This window comes from Poromitra crassiceps (assembly GCF_964638095.1).
Source record: "Poromitra crassiceps genome assembly, chromosome: 26".
NCBI classification, from domain to species: domain Eukaryota; kingdom Metazoa; phylum Chordata; class Actinopteri; order Beryciformes; family Melamphaidae; genus Poromitra; species Poromitra crassiceps.
Window position 1 is genome coordinate 10590080 of NC_139640.1, and position 6076 is coordinate 10596155.

Here is a 6076-nt window from a genome sequence, read left to right on the forward strand (position 1 = left end):
CTCCCAGTACCTCACTATAACAAGTAAAGATGAAAAGCAGCCAAACATCCTTTCATTTTTCAGACCATGCAGCTGCTAAAAAGGTACGTTTACAATCATGAAGAAACAATGTTAAAAGCGTGTTTCTTTTCAACGCGGTTGAATCAAAAGTTAGCGTTACTCACCCCATTGCAATTTGCATTGCCAGAATTCGCCACAAAATGGTAAGTTACTTACTAAAAATGCCGGCCGCCGTGCCAAATGATGATCAATACATTGTACAACTTGTGTGATGCTTGAGACTCGTTGAGAGATTGTTTAGCTGTTTGTGTTGATAACTGACTCTCCTGAGTCTGCTCTGCTCTGCCTATGTACGTCTGTTTTAGTTTCAGAGCTACAAAATGTCATGGGCTACTTCTGCAGTGTTGATAGAGGACACAATATAGTCAGGTTCCCAATGTTCTGATTTCAACCTTCGTTCAAAATTTTTGGGGAGTTTGTAAACTATACATTTTTGGAAAGAGTGTGACGAACCCCAAAACCAATGTTAACTTTTTTTCCAAAGTCTCTATGGTGGCTGTAGAAACTGCTAAGGGTGTAGGTTACAGGTGTAGCCTCAGCAAGTGGGACATCGATCAGAATGAGGAGGACTCAGAGGAACATTCAAGGGTTTTATTTAAACAGATGCCTTGGTGCTTGTGGATGTTGGTGGCAGATGTACTCAGCATATGCTTTTTCTTCACATAATGCATCTGGAAACATCAAGGGAATGAGACAAAAGCAGCCTCCTCTACTGCAGTCCAGGACACAAGTGTAGAGGCTGATTAGCCTCTTAAATGCAGGTGCGGTGATCAGTCCAGAATTAGGTGCAGGTGTGGTAGGTGAGGGAAAATGGCTGGAGGTTAGGGAGTGATGGGTTATGGGAATTTGAGTCAGAGAGTCACTTTTGTACAGCCGCCCCATAGTCACTGGTGAATATGTATTATAGGAAAAGTGACTGCAGGCAGAGGAATTGAAGGTAAGGCAAGTAAATGAAAGGCTAACGGTTCTGGTGTCATGGCCGCCCCATAGCAGGGTGAAATGGGGCAAGCTGCATGGGCGGTGGAAAAAGGGCCAAGATGGCTGGAGGTAGGGCCGAAGGGGCCATCATAGGTCTGGAGGGCATCCAGGAGGTAGAGTGACCCTGTTTTACCGACCAACTAAGTGGCGACAGTGCTCTCCCGACAGAGAGAATGGCAACCAAAAACAGCCGCGGGAGCAAGCCATTCTCAAGGAAATGGCTTGGCGATTTTACAGTCATCAGTCACCAGACTCGCCTGAGAGCGGCCGCGCCAGCAGCAGCACACAGAGAGCGGAGAGCGGTGCTGGCGTGGGGGATTGCAAATTTGCATAATAGATTACCGTATGGGTGAAACACACTTTGAAACACCCGCAGAAAGGCCAGAATCGCACGCATTCCGAAAACCCAGAAACGAACGAGCCTCATTCTAATACTGTAGGCGAAAACGCTTTCACGCTGCTGCACACCGGCGCACAACGGTGTGGGGTTCCAAAAATAGACTGGGTGGGCACCATAAAGCCTAGAATCGCACAAAGCTTCATCAAAGCTCTCAACCGAAAATCCAAGAAACGATTGAGTCCCATCCACAGTCCACACTCGCCACACTCGCCGACGAGGGGCCGCCAGAGAGGGAGGCTGCTCACTGCTCAGACAGGCAGGAGAAACTGGCTTGTGACAAACGCCACCAGACACGCCCACGGAGGGAGGAGTTTAAAGGAGAGGGTGTTCAGAACTATATTGTTCAGATGTCTGATCTCTCACTGATGCCAAAAATAAATGGTTAAAGTGACTGTTCTGCCTGTTTGATTGAATTTCACAAAACTGCGATTATCTCAGCTTCCTGTCTCACACGCTGAAACCATGCTGTACTCAACGGCTAATATCTACATAACTACTAACTCTACAAACTAACTCTTTTAGACAGAGAAAGCACACATTCTATTAGTACTTTTGTGAACTTCGTGTTCACAAAGTCCAAGCAGAAAATTATCCTCGGCTCTTGTAAAATGAGCCAGAATCCTCAAAAAACGGCTTGGCAGAAGCTACCTACAGTAAAAAAAAATGGCTGGCAGTGAATGTGTTAATATGGGCATAAACACGCCTATCGGGGTTTGTGCTGAGATGACGTGAAGCGCAGCGGGCCAACACGCCCACAATTAGGTCTTTGCGCGGCACTATTCCAGCGCAAAACGGGCGCTAATGCAAAATTACCGCCATTGGGAAGATAGGGCCCTAATTCTCATCAAATGGGCTCTGTGGATCTAATGTGGACTGAATTAGGGTCCTTTATATGAAAAAGGTTGAGAATCGCAGATCTAAACTACGGTACATAGAAATGAATCTTTGGAATATGTTTGCAGCTTTGTTACAGCCTTGTTTGCAGACTTGTTACAGGATCACTTCCAGATGTGTCATGGCCTCAAAAACCAAAAGGGGAAAACACAATACACATGAAGACCAACAGGAAGTGCTTAAAGGATGGGTTTTCTGTGGGGAATATGAATATATATTAAATCTCACGCCCCTAAGGTTTTCGAATCCGTTGAAATTTTTGAAATTGGAGGTTTACTCACAGAGATATCAACCGAAATCCACTCTGTGTGTGGGGGGGGGGGGGGGGTGGTGGGGGGGAGGTGCGGGTGCGGGGACTCGAAATACTACATTTCCCACAATGCACTGGGCTCGCGTGGCCTTCGTTTTCATGCCCACCCCTCAGGCATTTGGCTGATATCAAACTCCAGTAGGTGGCGGTAATGCACATATATGTTTGCCAACCGCCATAAAACTCAAAGAAGAAGAAGAAGAAGGCTTCAACAATAAAACATATCAAGAAGAAGAAATAAATCGAAAATAAAATTGCCTCCAAATTGCACCAAATTTAAACCGAAGTATATATGTCGGGAGATGTCTTCATAAAAAAAATTTCATGCATTTTAACACATTCACTGCCAACAACGTGTAAACACGTTTTCAGAATCCAGCTGTTGACTGCCAACAACGTGTAAACACGTCCTTGGCATCGATTTTTTTTTTTTAACGGGAGGTTGTGCATCTAACCCTTTTACATATCTTATATAAGTATTGGACGTGTACAACGTGTACAACCCATTCCACCGACCCACTAAGTGGCGACAAGGAAGTAGGAAGGCAAGCAAAAAGCAGTGTGATCCATTTCCATTCTCATGAATATGGATTGGCGGAGGCGCTTTCGTTTTCGCGTTGATTGCTGGCGGTGCGGGATTGCAAACTTGCATCGTGGATTGCGGATGGAGCACACTTTGAGGCACGCAGCGTAAATATGACCAGAGTCGCAGGGGCTTCATCGGAGCTCTCGGCCAGGGCTCCGGGAGGCGGGCGACTCCAGCCGGGCTTCCTCGGGGAGCGGCCACGCAGACAGGCACAGCCAGGCACAGCGGCAGCGGGGCAGTGAGGCTGGTGACAAGCAGCAGGCCATTTTGCCTTGCAAAATAGCACCAAATTGGAAACAGCCATAAAAGGCTTTTAGAATGGGATTTTCAACCCATTCTTTTTTGTTTCTTTTTCGCTCTAATTTAGAGTAATTTAATTTCTATTCAGAAATTTATTTGAGAGGTCGAGAGTATGAGAAAGTGAATTTGCACAGGTAGGAAAGTGCTTGTTACACGGCGCTGCAGCCAAGAAGAACGCCCACGGAGGGAGGAGTTGAAGCAACTCTCCCTCTCGCTCTCTCCCTCTCTCTCTCTCGCTCTCTCTCTCCCTCCCTCCCTCTCTCTCTCTCTCTCTCTCCCTCTCCCCCTCTCACTAGGATTAAACCTAGTGCGTCTCCCTCCCGAGAGGGAGGGAGAGAGAGAGAGAGAGAGAGAGGGAGGGAGAGCGAGAGGGAGGGAGAGAGAGAGAGAGAGCGAGAGGGGGAGGGAGAGAGAGAGAGAGAGAGCCAAAAATGAATGGTTAAAGTGACTGTTCTATCCAATTTCACAAAAAGCCGTTTATCTCTGAATATTTTTTCTGACGCTAAAACCATGCTGTATTCAACTGCTAATGCTTACATAACTACTAACTCTACAAACTAACTCTTTTAGACAGAGAAAGTACACATTCTATTAGTACTTTTGAGATATTGTATGTTCACAAAGTCCAAGCTGAAACGAATCCTCGGCTCTTGTAAAATGAGCCAGAATCCTCAAAAAACGGCTTGGCAGAAGCTACCTACAGCAAAAAAAAACGGCTGGCAGTCAATGTGTTAAGGCATTTTCGTAGGAGTTACGCACATCTGATGTTGTAACTATTTTCTGTAAAAATGTGTAAAAATGTGTACATTGCTCAGCGTTGATTTCGTTACTTCAACCCACCTACTACTAGATGTAAAATTTGACGAGCTTTCCAATGCCGCCAGTCCCATGTCGGTACGTGCTTCCGTTCCCGAGATTGGTCTCTTTGCAAGGAACTATGGAAAGCTAATATTAGCTACAGCAGGCTAGGCGGTTGAAAAAGATGGCTGCCTTTTTGTTTTTGTCAAGGCCTCTGAAGGGGCGTGGAGGACCTCTAGAGGCGGGACCATGGCCAACAACAGTTGTAGTTCATAGGTGCCCGACTTCCGCAAGGCGGGGATTGTCGCTCTGACGCGTTTTGTGTCAGAGCGACATGGAAATAATGTGATAGATGCTTGATAGGCATGGCAGTGAATAACCAATTTAAAAAATTTCAACGGATTCGAAAACCTTAGGGGCGTGAGATTTAATATATATTCATATTCCCCACGGAAAACCCTTCCTTTAAGCTCGTTACGGAAGAAACTGAATCAAGAGGAAGTGCTTCAGCTCGTTACAGAAGCAATTTCAGCTCGTTACAGAAGAAACTGAATCAAGAGGAAGTGTTTCAGCTTGTTACAGAAGCAATTTCAGCTCGTTACAGAAGAAACTGAATCAAGAGGAAGTGTTTCAGCTTGTTACAGAAGCAATTTGAGCTTGTTACAGAAGAAACTGAATCAACCATGTTTCAGTTTGTTACAGAACAAAGTCAATCAACAGGAAGTGTTTCAGCTCATTACAGAAGAAAATTAATCAACATAAAATATTTCAGCTTGTTAACAGAAGAAACTGTATCGACAACGATGGAAACGAGAGTTCAAGTAAATGTGGGAGGAGCTTTATTTGGCTTTTGGAGATCAGAGACATGACAGGGTGAAGAGGTCTGGGCAGATTTGAGGGCCATATGATTTCCGCAATGTAGAAAAAACGGACGGAATCATGGAATTCTATAACAAATATTGAATCAACTGTAAAGGATGGAATTTTGCATAATTTGTCTGAAATTGAAAAAAGTGGGCCTAATTATCCAAATCAAAAGTAGACCTAATTATTGTAGTAACCGTAATGATTTCATAATTGTAAAATTATTCCGTTTTGGATTGGGGTGGAGGGGACGGTCTTGCGTGGGACCCTTACGTCACCTCACAACTTGGTTCTTACTTCGAGAAACATGTCGAAGAGGCTGTCAGAGAGAGCAAAGTAATCAAAAAGATCCTAACCCTTAAATGAAAATAAAAAACAACAACAGCAGCAACAACAAAAAACAGAACTGGGGGGTGGGGGTTCGGGGTTGAAATAAATAAATAAAGCTGATTTCATATGGCCCTATGATTCTACACAAGTAACTCCAGAACATGAAAATACATCACTGCATCAAAATGGGGCTCTACTGGGAGGTTCTCAACGGTCAGTTACTGTTGATCTGGTTGTGCTGGGTTAGGGTTAGGTGTTGACCTGGGTTAGGGTTAAGGTTGGATATGGGTTAGGGTTAGGTGTTGACCTGGGTTAGGGTTAAGGTTGGATCTGGTTTAGATTTAAGGTTGGATCTGGGTTAGGGTTAAGGTTGGATCCTGGTTAGGTTTAGGTGTTGACCTGGGTTAGGGTTAAGGTTGGATCTGGGTTATAGGGTTAAGGTTGGATCTGGGTTAGGGTTAAGGTTGGATCTGGGTTAGGGTTAGGTGTTGACCTGGGTTAGGGTTAAGGTTGGAGCTGGGTTATGGTTAGGGTTGGATCTGGGCTATGGTTAGGT